Source organism: Dendrobates tinctorius, unplaced genomic scaffold (genome assembly GCF_039654945.1).
Source record: "Dendrobates tinctorius isolate UK_male_01 unplaced genomic scaffold, ASM3965494v1 ptg000126l, whole genome shotgun sequence".
NCBI classification, from domain to species: Eukaryota; Metazoa; Chordata; class Amphibia; order Anura; family Dendrobatidae; genus Dendrobates; species Dendrobates tinctorius.
In genome coordinates, this window is record NW_027361794.1 from 27,163,469 (window position 1) to 27,190,265 (window position 26,797).

The 26,797-nt window shown below is 44.0% G+C and overlaps 2 pseudogenes; both read right to left on the reverse strand.

The window, feature by feature from the left end:
- LOC141047206 (uncharacterized) overlaps positions 1 to 26,797 on the reverse strand; it is a 312,027-nt pseudogene that overhangs the window by 73,962 nt on the left and 211,268 nt on the right.
- On the reverse strand, positions 5,941 to 25,588 carry LOC141047114 (uncharacterized; annotated as a pseudogene).

Genomic DNA, 26,797 nt, shown 5'->3' on the forward strand with positions numbered 1-26,797 from the left:
AGGAAATTATGTTCCATAATTGATGTGCATATTTTTTACATTGGAATCCTCTATATATCTATATTCGTTTATATTTAATTGGTATATTTTATACTGATTTGTTTTTAATATTTTTCTGTTTTTGTATGACTGATTTTATTGCTATTATGCACCATGTGTGTTTAAACTGTGATTGGTGGGAGGTGGTATATATTCAGCATGGTGTTCACTTGAAAGTAGCTTGGAAAAAGAACTTATTGTTCGAAACGCGTTGCTATTGCTACTCCGCTATGATGGGGCTTGTCCGTGTATCTCTGTTCTTATGCCTTCAATAAATTTTTTGCATGTTTCGAAGCTGGATATTTTTTTCTTTTGGACCGTTTTCACGTGTGTTTACACGGAATCCGAGCCTCCTTGCATCACCATTAGCCAGGACAGGTGAGCTGGTCTTTTTCACTCGCTGTGTATAATGGCAGACAGTTCCAAGGAGAGGGAATGAACGTCTGAAGTGTGAAGCAGCTAAAAGGTAACCCAGACAGGGAAGATTAACTGAGAGACTGTATAGCCTGATGGCTAGATAAAGCATAGCCTGTGTGACCACAGGGCTAAAGGTGCAGAGCTCCACTATGAAGATTCATTGTTGTCTGCTGTAAGAATGTTCTGTTTTCCTCATGCTGCCACGGTTTATGCTGATTAAACAACAGAATATAACTCCAAGTAAATCAAACTTCTGTGACATCAACCTGTCCACTTAGAAAGCAACACTGATGACAATCAATTTCACATGCTCTTGTGCAAATGGAATAGACAACAGATGGAAATTATTGGCAATTATCAAGACACCCTCAATAAAGGAGTGGTTCTGCAGGTGGGGACCACAGATCACATCTCAGTACCAATGCTTTCTGGCTGATGTTTTGGTCACTTTTGAATGTTGGTTGCGCTTTCACACTCATGGTAGCATGAGATGGACTCTACAACCCGCACAAGTTACTCAGGTAGTGCAGCTCATCCAGGATGGCACATCAATGCGAGCTGTGGCAAGAAGGTTTGCTGTGTCTGTCAGCGTAGTATCCAGAGGATGGAGGCGCTATCAGGAGACAGGCCAGTATACCAGGAGACATGGAGGGGGCCGTAGCAGGGCAACAACCCAGCTGCAGGACCGCTACCTCTGCCTTTGTGCAAGGAGGAACAGGAGGAGCACTGCCAGAGCCCTGCAAAATGACCTCCAGCAGGCCACAAATGTGCATGTGTCTGCACAAATGGTTAGAAATCGACTCCATGAGGATGGTCTGAGTGCCCAACGTCCACAGATGGGGTTGTGCTCACAGTCCAACAACATGCAGGATGCTTGGCATTTGCCACAGAACACCAGGATTGGCAAATTCGCCTCTGGCACCCTGTGCTCTTCACAGATGAAAGCAGGTTCACACTGAGCACATGTGACAGACGTGACAGAGACTGGAGACGCCATGGAGAGCGATCTGCTGCCTGCAACATCCTTCAGCATGACCGGTTTGGCAGTGGGTCAGAATTGGTTTGGAGTGGCTTTTCTTTGGAGAGCTGCACAGCCCTCCATGTGCTCACCAGAGGTAGCCTGACTGCCATTAGGTACCGAGATGAGACCTCAGACCCCTTATGAGACCATATGCTGGTGCGGTTGGCCCTGGGTTCCTAATGTGGCACAATGCCAGACCTCATGTGGCTGGAGTGTGTCAGCAGTTCCTGCAAGATAAAGGCATTGAAGCTAGGTACTGGCCTGCACGTTCCTCAGACCTGAATCCAATTGAGCGCATCTGGGACATCATGTCTCGCTCCATCCACCATCACGTTGCACCACAGACTGTCCAGGAGTTGGAGGATGCTTTAGTCCAAGCCTGGGAGGAGATCCCTCAGGAGACCATCTGCCGCCTCATCAGGAGCATGCCCAGGCATTGTATGGAGGTCATACAGGCACGTGGAGGCCACACACACTACTGAACATCTTTTCCTTATCATGATACATTTCCACTAAAGTTGGATCAGCCTGTAATTTTATTTTCCACTTTGATTTTGAGTATCATTCCAAATCCAGACATCCATGGGATATTCATTTTGATTTACATTGATAATTGATATGTTTTATTGTTCTGAACACATTCCACTATGCAATGAATAAAAATTTGCAACTGGAATATTTCATTCAGAGATATCTAGGATGTGGTATTTTAGTGTTCCATTTATTTTTTTGAGCAGTGTATAAGCCCATATATATCGGGAACTAGAGTATATCAGGTTCTGGGATTTAATTATATTTTTAATAACAACTTCATTCACGATTATTTACTTCATTCATTGTTCATTACATTTTCTTAATAAATTATCATATCTCTTTGTTACACATCCTAATACTGATTTACTTACCGTATTTATATTTCTATATTTTAATGAAAACCTTTTTTATGAGTGTATACACTTCACAACAAACACTTTTCCATATATTTTATTATCCATCACTGTTTTTTAAGCTGCTTTTATCTTTATATTTATGACGAAGTCAGCTTACTCTGAGTCGTTTTCTTTAGAGTGGACCCTCTGGGTCGTGGCACCTAGGGCGAGCTGACCTTGTGAGGAACCACCCCCTATACAGGGAGTGTCAGGGGCAAGAGCAAGGGGGTGAGCCACCATGACTGCTGGAACCAGACGGCCGGCTCAGGTAGACACTAAGTGAGAGTGTCTGATGACAAAGGATGTGCAGGAAACAAGGCAAGACATGAATTCAAGGTATCTTAAGGCGAACTCAGGGTAACATCAGGTGCAAAACGTGATAACAGGAAAAACACAGCAAGGTGCGTGCATGGGCACGCCAAGGTCCATGGCATGGTACGTGCCAGGTGGCACGCCTGGGTACAGGCAAGGGCTCGATGGCATCGGACTCCAGACAGCTGGCAACGATCAACAGGATCAGGGCATCAGGCTGCGGACATCATCTCTGGACATCAGGCCGCTGTCGTCAGGCTTACGCTCTCTGGCAGGTACCGGGCATCCGGCAGGCAAAGCAGGGTTCAGGCAAGGAGGCACGACAGAGGTCGAGACAGGGTGCGTGTTAGGGAACACACCAAGGTCCAAGGCAAGGTTCCAGGCAGGGTGTGTGCTAGGGGCACACCAGGGGCAAGGTGCAAGTGTAGGGGACACGCCAAGGTACAAAGTTCAAAGTACAAGACACGGTGCGTGTGTAGGGAACACGCCAGGGTTCAAAGTCTGAGATCCTGCATGTGCAGAAGGGCACGCCAGGGTTCAGGCTAAGGCAAGGGCCTGCGTGTGCTAGGAGGCACGCCAGGGTTCAGGCTAAGGCAAGGGACTGCGCGTGCTAGGAGACATGCCAGGGTTCGGGCTAGGGCCTGTGCGTGCAAGAGGGCATGACAGGGTTCACGCTAGGGCCTATACCTGCAAGAGGGCACGACATGGTTCAGGCTAGAGCCTGTACGTGCAAGAGGGCACGATAGGGTACATGTCAAGACCTGTGCGTACTTTTAGAGTAGCACGGGGAGGTATGCCAAGGAGCAGGCTATGGCCTGCGCGTGCTAAGAAGGCACGCAATGCCCAGTGCAGACAGCGTGGGTGCAAGGAAGCACAGAGAGCATAGCTGAGGCACTGGCTAGCTGATCGGACTGAGGCACAGACAGCTGGGCAAGACTGAGGCGAACCAGGCAGAGGCATAACAGGCGACACAGCTGTCACTGGCTGACGAGCACGGCTGATGCACAAGCAGGCGGGCACGGCTGAGGCACAGACAGGAGGCTAGAAAGGCCAGGCGTGTGCAAAGGGCACTCGAAGAAACAAAGCAAAGCAAGAAGCAAGGCAAGGCACAGAACAAGGAGCGGAACATAGGCAGAAGCACAGAGCCGGTCAGAGAGAGTATAGGACTAGCAGCGGAGCGTAGGCCGAAGCCCAGAGCGGGTCAAGGCAGAGCCTTGAGACTAGCCTGGAAATGTGCAAGAGAGCACCATAGGGCAGAGTAAGGAAAACCAGGCAGAGACAGAGAACGTGGAGGTACTACAAGGCTCAGAATAGCAAAGGCCAGACATGGCGAAACAGGCAAAGGCAGAGAACATACGAAGTACTACATGTCCAAGAATAGCAAGGACAAGACATGGCAAAAAACAGGCAAAAGCAGAGAACATAGGAAGGACTATAAGGCAAAGCATAGCAAGAACAAAACATGACGCAAAAGACAACACTAGACAAGGCATGGGACAAGAGGCAGAGAACAAGCACAGAGCGTGTGCAGAGACACACAACAGGGCAGAGTGCAGGGGCACAGAATACAGGGAGCGACCGAGCAGACCATGCAGCCATGTAGGGAAGCAACATGATACTCAGGCCCCGACCATAGGAAGGGGCGGTCTGATATAGCACTTCCGGGTCAGGACCGGGGAGGACTTCCGGTTCAGATCCTCCAGGATCATAAAGAGGATCACATGGTCGAGTCCTCCAAGACCATAGAGAGGACCACATGGTAGAGTCCTCCAGGACCATAGAGAGGATAGCTGGGTCAGACTGTGCTGGACCATAGAGAAGGTCACATGGTCAGAGTCTCCAGGAACAGAGAGGATTGCTGGATCAGACTGTGCTGGACCATAGGAAAGGTCACATGGTCAGGGTCTCCAGGATCACAGAGGACAGCTGCAGGCAGAGCAGAGACGGATGGCCACACAGCAACGACGTGCAGCCACGAGGTAAAGCACACATGCGCACTGGCAATGGCAGGCAGCCATGAGATGAGGCGCGCGTGCACACTGCTCCAGGAATCTTGCAGCACAACAGTCATGAGGTGCGTGTGCACGCTGCTCCAGGGATCTTGCAGCATAAGACATAACGGGCATGATAGTTTGGTGCACGTGCACACTGCTCCAGGAGTCATGCGGCATACCAGACATGGCGGGCATGACAGTTCGGTGCGCGTGCACAACAGTTCGGTGCGCGTGCACACTGCTCCAGGGGTCATGCGGCATAACAGCCATGGCGGGCATGACAATATCTTTACCATATCTCTTTTTATTCTCTTTTCTTATCCGTTGCACAGTTGCACTTTCACTGGTCACTTGGTGATGTCACATTTGGCACTTTTCACATGCATTGTTTTGTTTCCGGACTCACCTCACTATCACTTTACCTGATTGATCGCTACCAGATGGCTCTATGCAGCATTATTCATCTTGGACTTACCAACAGGCATTCATCCTGAACCTCCTGCTTCACTGGGGATGCTAAATGCTCTCCATGGCAACGAGTCCATCCAGCATCATTCCGGTCACTCTCCCTTGGTGACTCCATCCAATCGGAGGTGCCTGGAGGCGGAGTTACCCGGGATAGCGTGTAACGCTGTTTCCTGGATCCTGCACATGACACACCACCCGGGGGCGTCACAGATACAATTACCCACGTGGGGTATACTCGCTCCCTGTGACCTCTGATTGGCATTTGCCCCAGGTCGTTCGGTTTACACCAATAAGCCATCAGGGGTATGTCCCCACCACTATTAGGTGTCACGCCAATAACATGAACCTGGACAGGAAATGGCTGGTATAAGCAATAACCACCGATGTGATTGGCTTACACTCACGCCAACGCTCACATGCTGACACACGCTCACACTCACAAGCTGACACTCACTCTCACATACTATCTATTCCTAACACTGGAGTGGCTTATAAACTTATGAAGTATATAGTTTGAGGTCTGGGATCTGCCAATATGTGGCTAGTTTTCTGTTTCGGATAACATGACACATAATTTTAGTTTTTTTTTGTCTAGTTTCTCTTGAATGTAGATCAATATTAACGTCTCCTGATGAGTCGCCTTTGGTGAGGACAATGAAACCCTTAAAAATGAGAGGCTTGAAGAGTGGGTGTGTATACATCACCTCACCCTATATACTGAACTGTGGGGTTCATGTTTTTTCTATTAGTCACCTACTGACTAACCTTCAGGGGGAGAATTATAGGTATAGTTTTACATTTGGAATTAATAGTTTAGTTTTATCCTTTTGTCAGCAAATGATAAGAGACAACCCATTTAAGAAAATTCAAATTTGGTTAAAACTATTCCAACATTATGAACATAAAAAAGGCTTCTCCACTATGTGACGTCTCTGATGTTTATTAACAGCTGATTTCCAAGTAAAATATTTCCCATATTAAGAAAATGAAAAAGGCTTCTCCTCTTTGTGACTGCTCTGATGTTTAACAAGAAGCGCTTTCTGGTTAAAACATTTCCCACATTCTGAACATGAAAAAGGCTTCTCCCCTGTGTGAGTTCTTTGGTGTTCATCAAGATTCCATTTCTGGCTGAAACATTTCGCACATTCTGAACAGGAAAATGGCTTCTCCCGTGTGGGTTCTTTGATGGCTATCAAGATCTATTTTCCGTTTAAAACATTTCCCACATTCTGAACATGAATGAATGCAGGGATTGAAGCTTGAGGAAGATAATTTGCATATTCCAGGTGCCTTCTAGGAAAAGCAAAGTCTCCATAAGCAAGAAGATCGATGGGTACAGTCGGGACCAGCTGCTTGGAAAGCATCGCCAAACCAGGGATTGAAGCTTGAGGAAGATAATTTGCATATTCCAGGTGCCTTCTGGGAAAAGCGAAGAGTCTCCCTAAGCAAGAAGATCGTTGGGTACAGTCGGGACCAGCTGCTTGGACAGCATCGCCAAACCAAGGATGGAAGCTTGAGGAAGATAATTTGCATATTCCAGGTGCCTTCTGGGAAAAGCGAAGAGTCTTCCTAAGCAAGAAGATTGTTGGGTACAGTCGGGACCAGCTGCTTGGAAAGCATCGCCAAACCAGGGATTGAAGCTTGAGGAAGATAATTTGCATATTCCAGGTGCCTTCTGGGAAAAGCGAAGAGTCTCCCTAAGCAAGAAGATCGTTGGGTACAGTCGGGACCAGTTGCTTGGAAAGAATCGCCAATTTTTGCCTCTAGGACATTATTGCAAGACAGCTTGGCTGATTGAGTAGATTACACAAGAAGGTTACACACAATAGATTGCACAAGAAGGAAGGCACACAGCAAGTCAGCAGGATCTAGGAGCAACATGGCAGATGTGAAAACCTACATGGTGAACTGCAACATGTGCTACATGTTCACAGATCAACCAGAAGAAGAATCCAACTTCACCTGCCAGAAATGTAGACTAGTGGCCCTTTTAGAAGAAAAGGTGCGCAGTCTGGAAAAAAGAATTGCAACTTTGAAACTCAAAGAAAATGAAGACTTCCTAGACAGAACAGAAGCATCTCTACGGGTCACAGAAGGTGAAGAAAGTGTCAGAGAACCTCCAAAAGCAGACGAATGGGAGGATGTGATGAAAAGAAGCAAGAAGACCATAGAGACATCACCAACCACTCAACTGACAATCCGATACCAAGGCCTTGTGGAGGACGAAGATGGCACACCTAAGGATGAGGCACCACCAGCAAGCAAAGAAAAGGGCACACAGCAACACCCAGAAGTGACAACAAAAAGTACAGCGAAGAAGAGTGGTAGTGGTGGGAGACTCATTACTGAGAGGCACAGAGGCAGCCATCTGCAGACCGAACATAACTGCAAGAGAAGTATGCTGCCTCCCAGGTGCAAAGATCAAGGATGTGACTGATAGGATACCAAAGCTCATCAGTTCCAGGGGCGTCCACCCATTTCTTCTGATACATGTTGGCACCAATAAATTCATGGACTTCTGTGCGCTGCCAGATAAATTCACCAATCCAGTTTGTGAGAAAGATTAACCGTTTATTTCCCAACGCGTTTCAAAGTGTATACCACTTCTTCTTCAGGGGATGACATATATGATCAGATAGAACTGTCACAGATTATATACAACCAGGATTCAAAAATTGGCGCCAATGATCACGTCATCTAGTACAAATGTCAAAGATGACATGTGATCATTGGCGCCAATTTTTGAATCCTGGTTGTATATAATCTGTGACAGTTCTATCTGATCATGTATGTCATCCCCTGAAGAAGTGGTATACACTTTGAAACGCATTGGGAAATAAACGGTTAATCTTTCTCACAAACTGGATTAGTGAATTTATCTGGCAGCGCACAGAAGTCCATGAATTTATTCCATAATCTGAAGCTTTAAGCAGTCGCAGAGCTGACCTTTGGACGTGCAGCAAGCAGACTACTGATCCTACATGCCTGAACCTCTCCTGAAAAGGGTGAGTAAATTCTAATTTTTTCTTCTGGATATAACTCGGATAAGACCCTATTGCGCTATTTTGTTCCTTTAGTTTGATCACAATGTTGGCACCAATGACACGGCAAGGAAGGACCTACCGACAATCTGCAGGGACTTTGAAAAGTTGGGGAAGTAAGTAAAGGAACTGGATGCACAGGTAGTTTTTTCTTCTATCCTTCCAGTAGACTGGCATGGCACCAGATGGAACAGGATCCTTGATGCGAACTGGCTAAGACGATGGTGAAGACAACAAGGATTCGGATTCCTGGACCACGGAGTGAATTACCTGTACGACGGACTCCTCACCAGAGACGGACTACACCTCAACAAACTTGGGAAACACACATTCGCCAGAAGACTCACTACACTCACGTTAAACTAGAAGAAGAGGGGACGGGAAGAAAAACGTTAGACACAAACATGAAGCCAGAAATGATACTGATGAATGATGTGAGGTGCGGCAAAGATCCAAGACAACATACTTGGAAGGAAGGTAAGAAAATTTCTAAAACAATCCACAGGGAGGAGATGGAAGAACTAGAAGTAGAAATATCTACAAGTAACTATGACATAGTGGGAATAACCGAGACATGGTTAGATGAAAGCTATGACCGGGCAGGTACCTTACAGGGTTACAGTCTGTTTAGAAAGGTTCATAAAAATCGGAGAGGAGGAGGAAGGGTTTGTCTTTATGTAAAGTCTAAATTCGACTTTGAGGGAGGATATTCGCGAAGGGAATGAGGATGTCGAGTCCATATGGGTCGAAATACATGGAGGGAAAAATAGTAACAAAATTCTCATTGGGGTCTGTTACAAACCCCCAAATATAACAGAAATCATGGAAAGTTTACTACTAAGGCAGATAGATGAAGCTGCAACCCATAAAGAGGTCCTTGTTATGGGGGACTTTACCCGGATATTAACTGGGAAACTGAGACCTGCGAAACCCATAAAGGCGACAGGTTTCTGCTAATAGCCAAGAATAATTATCTTTCACAATTGGTTCAGAATCCAACCAGAGGAGAAGCACTTTACACCTAATACTATCTAACAGACCTGACAGAATAACAAATCTGCAGGTTGTTGGGCATCTAGGAAATAGCGACCACAATATTGTACAGTGTCACTTGTCTTTCGCTAGGGGGACATGTCAGGGAGTCACAAAAACACTGAACTTTAGGAAGGCAAAGTCTGACCAGCTTAGAGATGCCCTTAATCTGGTGACTGGGACAATGTCCTCAGAAATAAGAATACACAAAATAAATGGGAAATGTTTAAGAATATCCTAAATAGGCACTGTAAGGCCTTTCACACTTCAGTTATTTGCATCAGTTACAATCCGCCAAAAAGGCGGAAAAGCGGATCTGTTCTCAACTGATGTGAACGGATGGCACAGGATCCGTTTTGAGACGGATCCTGAAAAACGCTGGCTGGGGAGAGAGAGAGAGAGAGAATTTTTTTTTTTGTCCGGCACCTAGACAGAATTTCGGGTTAAATAAGTGTCTGGAGGATCCGCTGGGAAAAAAAACGTTACAAGCCCCATTTCGAAATCTTTGAGAATGGAAACGGACAGCAACATTATGGCGGATCCTCACAAAAACGGATGCAACGGACAGCAATCCGTCAGGATCCGCCACTAATGATATTCAATGGGGAAAAAAACGGATCCTCAAAAGAAAATTGCGGATCCGTTTTTTTCAAAACCTGGCGGATTGTGACTGATTGTAAAAAACTGAAGTGTGAAACAGGCTTAAGCGGTTTATACCTTGTGGGAATAAAAGGACAAGAAATAGGAAAAACCCAGTGTGGCTAAACAAAGAAGAGGAGCAATTACCAGTAAAAAGAAAGCATTTAAACTACTAAAGCAGGATGGCACAGTTGAAGCTCTAAAACACTATAGGGAGAAAAATACTTTATCTAAAAAACTAATTAAAGCTGCCAAAAAGGAAACAGAGAAGCACATTGCTAAGGAGAGTAAAACTAATCCCAATCTGTATCAACTACATCAATAGTAAAAAAATCAAAAGTGAAAGTGTAGGCCCATTAAAAAATTGTGAGGAAAGAATGGTTGTAGATGACGAGGAAAAAGGTAATATATTAAACATCTTCTTCTCCACGGTATTCAAGGTGGAAAATGAAATGCTAGGTAAAATGCCAAGAGACAAAGAAAACCCTATATTAAGGGTCACTAATCTAACCCAGAAGAGGTGCGAAACCGGCTAAATAAGATTAAAATAGGGTCCGGATGGCATACACCCACGAGTACTAAGAGAACTAAGTAATGTAATAGATAAACTATTATTTCTTATATTTAAGGACTCTATAGCGACGGGGTTTTTCCACAGGACTGGCGGATAGCAAATGTGGTACCAATATTCAAAAAGGGCTCTAAAAGTAAACCTGGAAATTAAAGGCCAGTGAGTCTAACCTCTATTGTTGGTAAAATATTTGAAGGGTTTCTGAGGGATGTTATTCTGGATTATCTCAATGAGAATAACTGTTTAACTCCATATCAACATGGGTTTATGAGGAATCGCTAATGTCAAACCAATCAGTTTTTATGAAGAGGTAAGCTATAGGCTGGACGTGGTATATCTTGATTTTCCAAAGCATTTGATACCGTGCCACACAAGAGGTTGGTACACAGAATGAGAATGCCTTAGTGATAGAAAGCAGAGGGGGGTTATAAATGGTATATTCTCTAACTGGGTTGCTGTGACCAGTGGGGTACCGCAGGGGTCGGTTTTGGGACCTATTCCAATCAACATATTTAGCAACGATCTGGTAGGTTTACACAGTAAAATATCGATATTTGCAGATGATACAAAACTATGTAAAGCCGTCAATACAAGAGAAGATAGTATTCTGCTACAGATGGATCTGGATAAGTTGGAAACTTGGGCTGAAAGGTGGCAGATGCGGTTTAACAATGATAAATGTAAGGTTATACACATGGGAAGAAGGAATCAATATCACCATTACACACTGAACGGTAAACCACTGGGTAAATCTGACATGGAGAAGGACTTGGGGATCCTAGTTAACGATAAACTTACCTGGAGCAGCCAGTGCCAGGCAGCGGCTGCCAAGGCAAACAGGATCATGGGGTGCATTAAAAGAGGTCTGGATACACATGATGAGAGCATTATACTGCCTCTGTACAAATCCCTGGTTAGACCGCACATGGAGTACTGTGTACAGTTTTGGGCACCGGTGCTCAGGAAGGATATAATGGAACTAGAGCGAGTACAAAGGAGGGCAACAAAATTAATAAATGGGATGGGGGAACTACAATACCCAGAGAGATTAGCAAAATTAGGATTATTTAGTCTAGAAAAAAGACGACTGAGGGGTGATCTAATAACAATGTATAAATATATAAGGGGACAATACAAATATCTCGCCAAGGATCTGTTTATACCAAGGAAGGTGACAGTCACAAGGGGGCATTCTCTGCGTCTGGAGGAGAGAAGGTTTTTCCACCAACATAGAAGAGGATTCTTTACTGTTAGGGCAGTGAGAATCTGGAATTCCCTGCCTGAGGAGGTAGTGATGGCGAACTCAGTCGAGGGGTTCAAGAGAGGCTTGGATGTCTTCCTGGAGCGTAACAATATTGTATCTTACAGTTATTAGGTTCTTTAGAAGGACGTAGATCTGGGGATTTATTATGACAGAATTCTATAGACTGAACTGGATGGACTAATGTCTTTTTTCGGCCTTACTAACTATGTTACTACGTAATATGGTTTCTCTCCTATGTGAGTTCGCTGGTGGCCAACAAAATGTGATTTACGTGCAAAACATTTCCCACATTCTGAACATGAAAAAGGTTTCTCCCCTGTGTGAGTTCTCTGGTGACTAATAAGATTCCCTTTGTGGTTAAAACATTTCCCACATTCTGAACAGGAAAACGGCTTCTCCCCTGTGTGAGTTCTCTGGTGGTTAACAAAATGTGATTTATATGCAAAATATCTCCCACATTCTGAACAGGAAAATGGCTTCTTTGATTCAGGAGCAGCTTGTTTTTCATTGCCTCTTTTGTGACTTTGATTTTTCTTAGTAGTCGGTAATGAATCAGAAGATGGGACCTGTTTCATAGGATCAGATGAGAGATCTTTGCTGTGAATGGATGATGATATATCTGGAGTAACAGCAATCACTTCAGTTTTATCTTGTAGGATCTTAATATCATCAGATTTAAAAGTTGAAGATGTCAGCTGTCCCTCTGATCTCCTGGTGCAGTCATCTGTTAAGATGAAAAACATTTTTTTTTAATAAAATATCCTTGAGTTTTATATTTTTGAACATTTCTACTTAAACTGTCCATAAAAATGGCAAGCTATGTAAAAAAGTCTTTATTTATTTACCAAGACAATGACAGTTCACAGTCTAATAGAAAACCTTGTTGGATGAGCCAGTAGTGTGCGGTGTTCAACTGTTTGTACATTCTGCCTCCCAAATATCCAATAAAAAGAAACCAATCAATGTTATGTAGGTGAAAATAATACCAATTCTCATCTCACAAAAAACAAGACCCCACTCAGGTCCATCATCTGTCAATGGAAAAACAGAGGTTCCCGCACTATTAGTGGCTCAAAGGCTGCTGAAAAGCAACAAGGTTTCTATAAACCAATCCAGCAAAATCCGCTCTCACTTCGGAGTCTTGCAGTGTGCGCAAACAACATTTAGGATCCCTGTATTTAGCAATATTATAGTGAGAAGAATCCACTTAATTTGTGGTGTCTCCTGGAGCACAATCTGGGCACTATGTGCTGGGTAATAAAATGGCAGATGTGTAATTTTCACTCTCCAACATCCACTGCGTGTTAATTTCCGGAAAATGGCTGTGGAGTCAAAATATTCACTCCTCCTACACACATGGTCAATGTTGTTGGTACCCTTCATTTGATGACAGAAAAACCCACAATGGTCACAGAAATAACTTGAATCAGACAAAGTAACAATAAATAAAAAATCTATGAAAATTAACAAATGAAAGTCAGACATTGCTTTTCAGCCAGGCTTCCACAGAATTTAAAAAAATAAATAAAACTCATGAAATTGCCTTTACAGAAATTATGGTGCCCTTAACTTAACCACTTCATGACTGCCAACGATAGATAAATGTTGGCGCTTGCGCCGTTTGTCTACTGTTGGCAGTTTTATGCTCATCAGGACCCCCACGTATCTTATAACGATTCCGGCTCACATCGCTTCCTGTGACCCCCGCCCTCATCGACATCTGATTGGTTCAGGTCCTTATGACGTCAGCGTCACACCAGCCAATGAGACAAATCACTAGGAAAGTTTGTTGTAGCAGTGAACTTTCCCGGGTGATCTGTCTCATAAAAACACTGTTTCTCCTCAGATCTCCGGTCAGTGAGAGATTAGAGGAGAAACAGTGTTACAAGTGCTGCTGCCAACAGCTGTGTCAGTCAGCGATTGTGCTATAAAGTAAAAAACAGATAAGGCAGGTTAGGATTAGTGCTATAGTTAGGGTTAGTGTTAGGCTAAAGTTAGGGGTAGGGTAAAGAATTAGGCTTTTCTCAATTGTCTCCCCAATAATTTGGTCACATCAGTCATGTCAGAGTTTTCTATTTCCGGGAAAAAAAATGAAAATGAATAAAATGGCCGGTCACTATTATAGTGCAGAGGAGGCTTATGCACTTTCCTGTTCTGACAGTGAAGAAAGTGCAGTGTCAGATGGCGATGTGGATTTCGAGGGATTTAGCAGCAGCGACAGTGATAGCTCAGAAATGAGCAGTGATTCTGGTCCATCCTCACACACAAGGACCAGTACAACCAGAAGGACAAATAGCGCTTCTGGAGAAATGTCTCCAACTCAGGGAACAATGCCCAGTACTAGCGCTGTCCCTAGTGCTCGTGAATTGGTGCACACCAATGTCCAAGGGGCTTTGCCTCTTGATGTAGCATTTCCCAGATGGGAGGCTTCGGATTCGGCTACTCCATTCATCCCTAATTTTAATGCCATTCCTGATATAAATGTGGAGGTGGAAAATTTTGGACTAATTATATTTATTAGTTGTGACAGATACAGTTGTGGCCAAAAGTATTGACACCCCTGCAATTCTGTCAGATAATACTCAGTTTCTTCCTGAAAATGATTGCAAACACAAATTCTTTGGTATTATCATCTTCATTTAATTTGTCTTAAATGAAAAAACACAAAAAGAATTGTCCTAAAGCCAAATTGGATATACTTCCACACCTAACATAAAAAAGAGGGTGGACAAAAGTATTGGCACTGTTCAAAAAATCATGTGATGCTTCTCTAATTTGTGTAATTAACAGCACCTGTAACTTACCTGTGGCACCTAACAGGTGTTGGCAATAACTAAATCACACTTGCAGCCAGTTGACATGGATTAAAGTTGACTCAACCTCTGTCCTGTGTCCTTGTGTGTACCACATTGAGCATGGAGAAAAGAAAGAAGACCAAAGAACTGTCTGAGGACTTGAGAAACCAAATTGTGAGGAAGCATGAGCAATCTCACGGCTACAAGTCCATCTCCATAGACCTGAATGTTCCTGTGTCTACCGTGCGCAGTGTCATCAAGAAGTTTAAAGCCCATGGCACTGTGGCTAACCTCCCTAGATGTGGACGGAAAAGAAAAATTGACAAGAGATTTCAACGCAAGATTGTGCGGATGTTGGATAAAGAACCTCGACTAACATCCAAACAAGTTCAAGCTGCCCTGCAGTCCAAGGGTACAACAGTGTCAACCTGTACTATCCGTCGGCGTCTGAATGAAAAGGGACTGTGTTGTGAGTTCATTTTCCCCTTCACTACTGAGGCCCGATGAACTCCCTCTTCTGGTAAGGAAAGGTAGTGAGCCTGATTATCAGCCACCTGAGCCTAATGATGATGACTGGCTGAGTGGAGTTACGGACTGGATATAAGGCTGCCGACGCCCTTCTGCCCTGCGGGTGATTTCTCTGTGGGATCCTTGGAGACCAGTCTGAATTCCTGCTCTTCTAAAGCTAAGTTTTTCTGCTCTGCTTTTTGCATTTGTGCTTTGACTTTGTTTGCTTTGTTTTTCTGGACTTCTGCCATTCCCTGCTGGGGTGAGCTGAATTCCTTTAGCTCTGTCTTCTGAAAATACCTGAGTGCTCATATAGTTTTTGAAGCCTAGCTGCTTCAGGGTCTTTTTCCATATCAGCTGTTGGCTTATGTCTTTGATAGGATTTTGGCAGATTGCAGAGAGCAACCTTCCTTTCCTGTCCTGTTTACTTCAGCTTGGGCCCCATCGTTTGCTCAGCCTATCTTTCTATCTGTGTGAGTGTTTTTTCATCTTGCTTCACCATCATTATATGTTGGGGGCTGCCTTTTACTTTGGGGTCTGCTCTGGGGCAGTTTAGATTTCCTTTTCTGTCTTTAGGCTATTTAGCTCTCCGGCTGTGATAGAGGGGTCTAGGGCACTGTAGGAACCCCCCACGGCTACTGCTAGTTGTGTTGATAGGTTCAGGGGTCTGCAATCTGATAGTTGCCAACTTCTCTGGTTTTCTGGACGTAGCTTCTATTTTTGTGTCTGCTTCCTACGGTGACTCATTCATAACAGGACTGTATGGTAGGAGACCCAGGAAGACCCCACTTCTTACCCCGAGACATAAAAAAGCCAGGCTGGAGTTTGCCAAAACTTACCTGAAAAAGGCTAAAACATTTTGGAAGAATGTTCTCTGGTCAGATGAGACAAAAGTAGAGCTTTTTGGGCAAAGGTATCAACATAGAGTTTACAGGAGAAAAAAGAGGCATTCAAAGAAAAAACACGGTCCCTACAGTCAAACATGACGGAGGTTCCCTGATGTTTTGGGGTTGCTTTGCTGCCTCTGGCACTGGGCTGCTTGACTGTGTGCATGGCATTATGAAGTCTGAAGACTACCAACAAATTTTGCAGCATAATGTAGGGCCCAGTGTGAGAAAGCTGGGTCTCCCTCAGAGGTCATGGGTCTGCCAGCAGGACAATGACCCAAAACACACTTCAAAAAGCACTAGAAAATGGTTTGAGAGAAAGCACTGGAGACTTCTAAGGTGGCCAGCAATGAGTCCAGACCTGAATCCCATAGAACACCCGTGGAGAGATCTAAACATGGCAGTTTGGAGAAGGCACCCTTCAAATATCAGGGACCTGGAGCAGTTTGCCAAAGAAGAATGGTCTAAAATTCCAGCAGAGCATTGTAAGAAACTCATTGATGGTTACCGGAAGCGGTTGGTCGCAGTTATTTGGCTAAAGGTTGTGCAACCAAGTATAATGCTGAGGGTGCCAATACTTTTGTCTGGCCCATTTTTGGAATTGTGTGTGAAATGATCAAAGTTTTGCTTTTTGCTTCATTCTCTTTTGTGTTTTTTCATTTAAGACAAATTAAATGAAGATAATAATACCAAAGAATTTGTGTTTGCAATCATTTTCAGGAAGAAACTGAGTATTATCTGGCAGAATTGCAGGGGTGTCAATACTTTTGGCCACAACTGTAGCTTGCTAGAGCATATTGTCCTACAAACAATTTTATATGCGTCCCAATTCATCAGCCAGAATCCACGATCCTATTATGCTAGGTCAAATTTATGGACACAAACTAATGTCCTAGAAAAGAAACAGCTTTTCACATTTATGAGGGGAAACACAGCCAACTAAACCCACCAGGATGCCCTACTTATCTGGGGACATCGGGAAAAATGGTTTTGAGCCTTTTTTTTTTTTTTTTTTATAAAAAGGCTACAATCTATATGTTGACAACTACTACACCAGCATACCTCTATTTAAAAGTCTGGTTGAACATAACATAGGGGCTTGTGGGACCATTCGCAAAAACCGTCAGGGGTTTCCACAATCATTGGTCAGCAAAAAGTTCCGAAAGGGGCAGTCAGGGGCTTTACACAATGGAGAGCTGCTTGCCCTTAATATTAAGGATAAATAAAATATTTTTATCCTGAGCTCGATCCACACAGATGCCACAAGGGCCACTGCAGACCAACAGGGATCCACTACTCCAAAACCTGTGTCTGTCATTGACTACAACAAATATATGGGGGTGTGGACCTTGCAGATCAGGTTCTACAGTCATACCAGGTGTCAAGAAAATCATATATCTGGTATAAAAAGTTAGTCATGTATTTGTTTCAGGTGGCTACATATAATTCTTTTGTGTTATACAAAAAAGCCAGAAATGCAGATACTTTCCTTGATTATCAGGAAAAGGTCACTGAAAATCTTGTTTTTGACAATGTTGTCTGCCTCCTACGGTGACTCATTCATAACAGAATCACCCGCCACACCGCTGATCCTAGGGTACTCAATAGCAGGAAAGAATTGCAGAAAAAAAAAAAAAAAGTGTGTATATTTTTTCCTCTATATCTCTGAGGCCGTAGGGGGAATTTTCTTTTTCTCTCAATGGAGATAAAGCAATTGTCTGATCGTGTGGAGCAGCTCGCTGCGGAAGTGCGGGGAATTTCCGCCTACCTTGCTCATTCACATGCTGCTGAACCAAAGATTCCTACACCTGATGTATTTTTTGGGGATCGGTCTAAATTTTTGAATTTCAAAAATAATTGTAAATTATTTTTTGCCTTGAAGCCTAACTCGTCAGGGAGCTCCGCGCAGCAGGTTAAAATTGTCATCTCTTTGCTGCGTGGCGATCCCCAGGATTGGGCGTTTTCTTTGAAACCAGATGATCCTATTCTGACTAATGTGAATGCATTTTTTCAAGCCTTGGGGTTGTCGGTGTGCCTTTAGTGAGGCTCCGGTGTTTTCCACCTCTCCTCAGTCGCATGATGTTCCTGATTATTTGGCGGACTTTTATGATGTATTTAGTGACAATGAGTCTGCGTCTCTGCCTCCACATAGGAGTTATGACTGTGCAATTGAACTGAGCCCGGGGGTGTAAATTTCCCAAGGGTCGGCTCTTCAATTTATCTGTACCCGAGCACGAGGCTATGCGATCCTATATTAAGGAGGCATTGGAGAAGGGTCATATTAGACCATCCTCGTCACCCTTAGGTGCCGGGTTTTTTTTTGTAGCCAAAAAGGATGGATCATTAAGACCTTGTATTAATTATCGTGCCCTCAACAAAATTACTGTTAAATATCAGTATCCGTTACCCCTGATTTCGGATCTATTCTCTAGAGTTAAAGGTGATGGTGGTTTACCAAGCTTGACCTCAGGGGGGCATATAATCTTATTCGCATTAAGCATGGGGATGAATGGAAGACGGCGTTTAATACTCCGGAGGGACATTTTGAGTACCTGGTGATGCCTTTTGGGCTCACTAATGCCCCTTCTGTCTTCCAGTGCTTCATGAACGATATTTTCCGAGATTTTGTCGATAAATTTTTGATTATCTATCTGGATGATATTTTGATCTTCTCCAAGGATTGGGATTCTCATGTGGAACATATTCGGACTGTGTTCCGGATCTTGAGGGAGAATTCCCTGTATGTCAAAGGATCTAAATGCCTTTTTGGAGTACAGAGGATTTCTTTTTTGGGATTTATTTTGTCCCCGTCAACTATTGAAATGGACCCGGCCAAGGTACAGGCCATTTACAATTGGGTTCAGCCCACTTCTTTGAAGGCCCTCCAGAAGTTTTTGGGTTTTGCTAATTTTTATCGGAAATTTATAGCAAAATTTTCTAGTATTGCCAAGCCATTGACTGATTTGACTAAGAAGGGTGCTGATGTGTTAAATTGGTCTCCGGAGGCTGTTTCTTCCTTTCAGGAGCTTAAGCGAATATTCACCTCAGCCCCGGTTTTGCGGCAACCTGATGTCTCACTTCCGTTCCAGGTAGAGGTGGATGCTTCTGAGATTGGTGCAGGAGCTGTTTTGTCCCAAAAGGATCCTGTAACATCTAAAATGAATCCCTGTGCTTTCTTTTCCCGAAAGTTCTCTCCATCTGAACGTAACTATGATGTGGAGAATCGGGAACTGTTGGCCATGAAATGGGCATTTGAGGAGTGGAGACATTGGTTGGAGGGAGCTAAGCATCAAGTCGTGGTCCTCACTGACCACAAGAATTTAATTTACCTAGAGTCGGCTAAGCGCTTGAACCCTAGACAGGCTAGGTGGGCCTTGTTTTTTACACGTTTTGATTTTGTGGTTTCTTTTCTTCCTGGAACTAAGAATGTCAAGGCTGACGCCCTCTCTAGGAGCTTCTTTGCTGATTCTCCTGTGGTGACCAAGCCTGCTACCATCTTAGGCGAAGGGGTAGTTCTTTCTGCCATCTCGCCCGATTTGAGACATGCTCTGGAAGAGTTCCAGGAGGACAAACCTGAGCATTGTCCCAGTGGAAAGTTGTATGTTCCTGACCAGTGGAAGAAGAGAGTGATGTCTGAAGTTCATTGCTCTGCTTTGGCTGGTCATCCAGGTATTTTTGGTACTAGAGATCTGGTGAGTCGGTCCTTTTGGTGGCCCTCCTTGTCTCGTGATGTCAGGAATTTTGTGCAGTCCTGTGGGACGTGCTCCCGGTCTAAATCGTGTTCTCGCTCTAGTGGGTTGTTGATGCCTTTGCCTGTCCCCAAGAGGCCATGGACCCATATTTCAGTGGATTTCATCTCTGATATGCCTGTCTCTCAAAGGATGACTGTTATTTGGGTGATTTGTGATAGGTTCTCTAAGATGGTTCATCTTGTACCACTCCCTAAGTTGCCGTCTTCCTCTGAGTTGGTGCCCCTGTTTTTTCAACAGGTGGTTCGCTTGCACGGGATTCCTGAGAACATTGTATCTGACAGAGGAGTTCAGTTTGTGTCTAGATTTTGGAGAACTTTCTGTTCCAAGCTGGGAATTCAGTTGTCCTTCTCCTCTGCTTTTCACCCTCAGACCAATGGGCAGACAGAGAGAACAAACCAGACCTTGGAGTCATATTTGAGATGCTTTATTTCCGCTGATCAGGATGATTGGGTTTCATTTTTGCCCTTGGCCGAATTTGCTTTAAATAATAGAGCTAGTTCTGCCACTTTGATGTCACCTTTTTTTTGTAACTTTGGGTTTCATCCTCGATTCTCTTCAGGGCAGGTGGAGCCCTCTGCCTGCCCAGGTGTTGACACTGTGGTGGAGAGAATGCACCAGATCTGGGACCAAGTGGTAGATAAGTTATCTCTCTCCCAGGAAAAGGCCCAGCGGTTTTCCAACCGACATAGGACCATTGGTCCCCAGTTTAAGGTTGGTGATATGGTGTGGTTATCATCAAAAAATATTGCTATGAAGGTGGCTTCTCCTAAGTTTAAGCCTAGATTTATTGGACCTTACAAGATTTTGGAGATTATTAATCCGGTCTCTTTTTGTTTGGCTCTTCCTGTCACATTTAAAATCCATAATGTGTTTCATAAGTCCTTGTTGAAGAGGTTTGTTCAACCTGTTGTTCCGGGGGTGGCACCTCCAGACCCTGTATTGGTTGAAGGTAACATGGAATATGAGGTAGAGAAAGTACTGGATTCCCGTCTGGCTAGACGGAGACTCCAGTATTTGGTTAAGTGGAAGGGTTATGGTCAGGAGGATAATTCCTGGGTCTCTGCCTCTGATATTCATGCCAAAAGATTGGTGCGTGCCTTTCATCGGGCTCACCCTGATCGCCCTGGTGGCGTGGTTGAGGGTTCGGTGACCCCTCCTCAAGGGGGAGGTACTGTTGTGAGTTCATTTTCCCCTTCACTACTGAGGCCCGATGAACTCCCTCTTCTGGTAAGGAAAGGTAGTGAGCCTGATTATCAGCCACCTGAGCCTAATGATGATGACTGGCTGAGTGGAGTTACGGACTGGATATAAGGCTGCCGACGCCCTTCTGCCCTGCGGGTGATTTCTCTGTGGGATCCTTGGAGACCAGTCTGAATTCCTGCTCTTCTAAAGCTAAATTTTTCTGCTCTGCTTTTTGCATTTGTGCTTTGACTTTGTTTGCTTTGTTTTTCTGGACTTCTGCCATTCCCTGCTGGGGTGAGCTGAATTCCTTTAGCTCTGTCTTCTGAAAATACCTGAGTGCTCATATAGTTTTTGAAGCCTAGCTGCTTCAGGGTCTTTTTCCATATCAGCTGTTGGCTTATGTCTTTGATAGGGTTTTGGCAGATTGCAGACAGCAACCTTCCTTTCCTGTCCTGTTTAGTTTAGCTTGGGCCCCATCGTTTGCTCAGCCTATCTTTCTATCTGTGTGAGTGTTTTTTCATCTTGCTTCACCGTAATTATATGTTGGGGGCTGCCTTTTACTTTGGGGTCTGCTCTGGGGCAGTTTAGATTTCCTTTTCTGTCTTTAGGCTATTTAGCTCTCCGGCTGTGATCAAGGGGTCTAGGGCACCGTAGGAACCCCCCACGGCTACTGCTAGTTGTGTTGATAGGTTCAGAGGTCTGCAATCTGATAGTTGCCAACTTCTCTGGTTTTCTGGACGTAGCTTCTATTTTTGTGTCTGCCTCCTACGGTGACTCATTCATAACAGGACTGTATGGTAGGAGACCAAGGAAGACCCCACTTCTTACCCCGAGACATAAAAAAGCCAGGCTGGAGTTTGCCAAAACTTACCCGAAAAAGGCTAAAACATTTTGGAAGAATGTTCTCTGGTCAGATGAGACAAAAGTAGAGCTTTTTGGGCAAAGGTATCAACATAGAGTTTACAGGAGAAAAAAGAGGCATTCAAAGAAAAAAACACGGTCCCTACAGTCAAACATGGCAGAGGTTCCCTGATGTTTTGGGGGTTGCTTTGCTGCCTCTGGCACTGGGCTGCTTGACTGTGTGCATGGCATTATGAAGTCTGAAGACTACCAACAAATTTTGCAGCATAATGTAGGGCCCAGTGTGAGAAAGCTGGGTCTCCCTCAGAAGTCATGGGTCTGCCAGCAGGACAATGACCCAAAACACACTTCAAAAAGCACTAGAAAATGGTTTGAGAGAAAGCACTGGAGACTTCTAAGGTGGCCAGCAATGAGTCCAGACCTGAATCCCATAGAACACCTGTGGAGAGATCTAAAAATGGCAGTTTGGAGAAGGCACCCTTCAAATATCAGGGACCTGGAGCAGTTTGCCAAAGAAGAATGGTCTAAAATTCCAGCAGAGTATTGTAAGAAACTCATTGATGGTTACCGGAAGCGGTTGGTCGCAGTTATTTTGGCTAAAGGTTGTGCAACCAAGTATAATGCTGAGGGTGCCAATACTTTTGTCTGGCCCATTTTTGGAGTTGTGTGTGAAATGATCAAAGTTTTGCTTTTTGCTTCATTCTCTTTTGTGTTTTTTCATTTAAGACAAATTAAATGAAGATAATAATACCAAAGAATTTGTGTTTGCAATCATTTTCAGGAAGAAACTGAGTATTATCTGACAGAATTGCAGGGGTGTCAATACTTTTGGCCACAACTGTAGCTTGCTAGAGCATATTGTCCTACAAACAATTTTATATGCGTCCCAATTTATCAGCCAGAATCCACGATCCTATTATGCTAGGTCAAATTTATGGACACAAACTAATGTCCTAGAAAAGAAACAGCTTTTCACATTTATGAGGGGAAACACAGTCAACTAAACCCACCAGGATGCCCTACTTATCTGGGGACATCTGGAAAAATGGTTTTGAGCCTTTTTTTTTTTTTTACAAAAAGGCAACAATCTGTATGTTGACAACTACTACACCAGCATACCTCTATTTAAAAGTCTGGTTGAACATAACATAGGGGCTTGTGGGACCATTCGCAAAAACCGTCAGGGGTTTCCACAATCATTGGTCAAAGAACATTTCCGAATGGGGCAGTCAGAGGCTTTACACAATGGAGAGCTGCTTGCCCTTAATATTAAGGATAAATAAAATATTTTTATCCTGAGCTCGATCCACACAGATGCCACAAGGGCCACTGCAGACCAACAGGGATCCACTACTCCAAAACCTGTGTCTGTCATTGACTACAACAAATATATGGGGTGTGGACCTTGCAGATCAGGTTCTACAGCCATACCAGGTATCAAGAAAATCATATACCTGGTATAAAAAGTTAGTCATGTATTTGTTTCAGGTGGCCACATATAATTCTTTTGTGTTATACAGAAAAGCCGGAAATGCAGATACTTTCCTTGATTATCAGGAAAAGGTCACTGAAAAGCTTGTTTTTGACAATGTTGTCCCCGCCAATCCTTTAGAATGTGAAGATGTGAGAAGACTCACTGAGCGACATTTTATTGCACTCATCCCAGTAACTGAAACAAGAAAGAACCCCCAGAGAAGATGTCGTGTATGTTCCTAGAGAGGAATGAGGCATGATCCCCGCTATTATTACCCACAATGCCCATCACTGCCAGCCTTATGCCTCCATGACGGCTTTACAATCTCCCACACAGAACCACGTTTTTGAACTGTTTTGACATTCAAGCATTTGGTTTATTTAGTGACAGACACATTTGAGTAGAGCTGACGTAACAATTTCCGGGGGTAGGTGGGGGGAGGTCTCCAGAGACACAAGCTGGGCACAATATATTGGGCACTACAATGACATTTTTGCAATTTTTGCTCTGAAACTACAAGTTTCTGGAAATCATCCATGTAGTGAAACTGGTCACTATATCCATAGATGAATTCCCAGAGGGGTGTCACTTCCAAAATGGGGTCACTTCAGGGGGGATTCTGTTGTTCTGGCACTTAGCAGCTCTCCAAAGTGCCACAACAGCAGAATTCCCCCTGAAGTGACCCATTTTGGAAATGACACCCCTCTGCGAATTCATCTATGGGTGTAGTGACCATTTACCTATCTACCTACTTTCCAATGTAAAATCTGGGGTTAAAACAACATTTTAGTCGTAAAAATAAACCATATTTTTCGGACTATAAGACGCACTTTTTCCCAAGAAATTTTGGGGGGAAATGGGGGTGCGTCTTATAGTCGGAATATACTTACAAATGCTGCTGCGGCGGTGGTGCTATGTGGAGGGCTCCGCCAGCATTTTGTCAAAGCCCGGAGACCCCCGCAGTTCCATTGCTGTGATGCAGTGGTCTCCACAAAAATGGCCGCTGTGGGCGGCGCATGCTCAGATTCAGATCTTGGCCACGTGGTGGTGTATAGGAATGCAATATAGCGAATTATAGGGAGAGAATAGCTAATTTCTGGATATAAAGTACTGTACCATTAAATGGCCTTGGCACCCCGAAGTGCGTTTCATGTTTAGCTTTTTCCAAGGGGCTCTCCAAATGTGACATGGCAACCGCTAATTATTCCAGTATATTTTACATTCAAAAAGTCAAATGGCACGCCTTCCTTCCGAACCCTGCCGTGTGCCTAAACAGTATATTTCCCCGACATACGGGGTATCGGCATGCTCAGGAGAAATTGGAAAACAAAATGTATCATCCATTTTCTCCTGTTACGCTTGCAAAAGTAAAAAAAAAAATAGGTGTAAAGGAAAATTTTTATTATAGAAAAGAAAATGTTTATTTTTTCCTTCCACATTCCATTCATTCCTGTGAAGCAACTGAAGGGTTAATAAACTTCTTGAATGTGGTTTTGAGCTCCTTGAGGGGTGCAGTTTTTACAATGGTGTCACTTTTGGGTATTTTCGGTCATATTGACCCCCAAACTCACTTCAAATGTGAGGTGGTCCCTAAAAAAATGGTTTTGTAAATTTCGTTGTAAAAATGAGAAATCGCTGTTTAACTTTTAACCCTTATAACTTCCTAACAAAAAAAATTGATACAGATGCTACTGTGCAGGCGCCGCCATCGCCGATGATATTTTGCTGGATGTAATTTCTTTCTAAGCCTCACAATAGCCACAATATTATAGGCATTATCACCAATAATATCAATGCTATTATATGCATTATGTAATAATGGGGGCAGGTCAGTGAGGGGTCAGCGACCTGTCATAAGCCAATACAGATGAATATGTAATCAGAGCACCACATAAAGCCCCGCCCACAACCCCACCCACAGCCCCACCCCAGAGCACGAGAATCTCATTAACTGAAAACTACTAATACAGATTACACAACAGTAAACCAGAGTTGCCCTCATTTATGGTGGACCATTGGAGCTACTATGGATCCTGAGCAGAAGATTAGAGAAAATAATATTGCTCCCCATTTCAGGAGAGATTGTGCAGTAATCTGAATTCCTTAGGATCGAAAACAATGTAATTGGTTGTAAGTTCTATAGAAAAGGGCTTTCAATGCCCAAAGTCATTTGAACAGTTTTGGGTGGAGGAGAATGTTGTGGTCTAGAGGCAAAATGGTGATCATGGTAATACGGCCGGACTACACCACCGATAAAGCAGCCACAGCCGGTGACTGAGAAGAATCTGTGACTTCTCTGCATTCAGTGGTTACTACTCACCTGGGTAGTCATATGTGGGAATCTCCTCTTTACACCACTCATCACCCCTCACATATGTCTCTGTAGTATTAATATGGGTCAGATCTTCACCCTGAAACAAATATTGTAAAAGTCACCGACAGATGGAGAAGTCCCATCTATGATCAGCTCTAATCCTGCCATCTCCACCGCTCTCATTACACAAGTATAAAACATATAATACTGGTGGATAAAACAAGACTGAGCACAAGACCTTCACAGCCGTCTACACATCATAGGGGAGATCTCCTGACACCTTCTCTCCATCTACCTGATGATCCTGAGGAGCACTGGGATCTTCTTGGTTACAGTCCTGTGGAAGAAGAGGACGGGGACATCTCTCTGGTGTTGTCCTCTTACTGGATAGATCTGGAGGAAACACATACAGGGACTGAATTCATTCTCTACATACAGATAATTATAGGCCGTGTGTATTTAGTCCTGTCTATTACCTGGTGATGTGAGGGGCTGGGGAACCTCCATTATGACGTTCTTGTACAGATCTCTGTGTCCTGCTAAATACTCCCACTCCTCCATGGAGAAATAGACGGCGACATCCTGACACCTTATAGGAACCTGACACATACAATGATACCGTCATCCCCCGATCCCTTCATAGTGTTACTGTATAATATCCCAGCATTCCCAGCAGTGTCACCTCTCCAGCCAGCAGCTCAATCATCTTGTAGATGAGTTCTAGGATCTTCTGGTCATTGATGTCCTCATGGATCAGGGGGTGAGGTGGAGGCCCTGTGATTGGGCTCAGGGGTCTTCCCCATCCCTCAGACACAGGGTCCTGACAGCGATCACTAGAGGTCTTCTTCACCACTGTGTAATCCTGGTTATGGAGAGACACATTAATAAATCTCACTACAGACATTTCCAGAGTCCTCACCTCTCCAGTTCTGTCCATCTGTTATTCCCATAGATAAGAATGATGTAATGTGACGTCATCAGAATCTCTCACCTCTCCAGTGAGACGGAAGAGGATCTCTAGGGTGAGGTGTAACATCCTCTCCGCCATCTTGTCTCTGTCCATATCCATCCTTGATGGGTAAATCAGGAAAATTCTCTTCTGTAGAAGATCTTCACTGAGAGGATCCGATATTGTAGAGACCTGAATGAGAAGAAGATGATCCGATGTAACATCATAAGAATCCTGTGTAATAATACAATTACTGGAGACAATAAGGGAAACATATGAGGAGATTGATTATTTTACATATATGTCTCTGTAGTATTAATATGGGTCAGATCTTCACCCTGAAACAAAT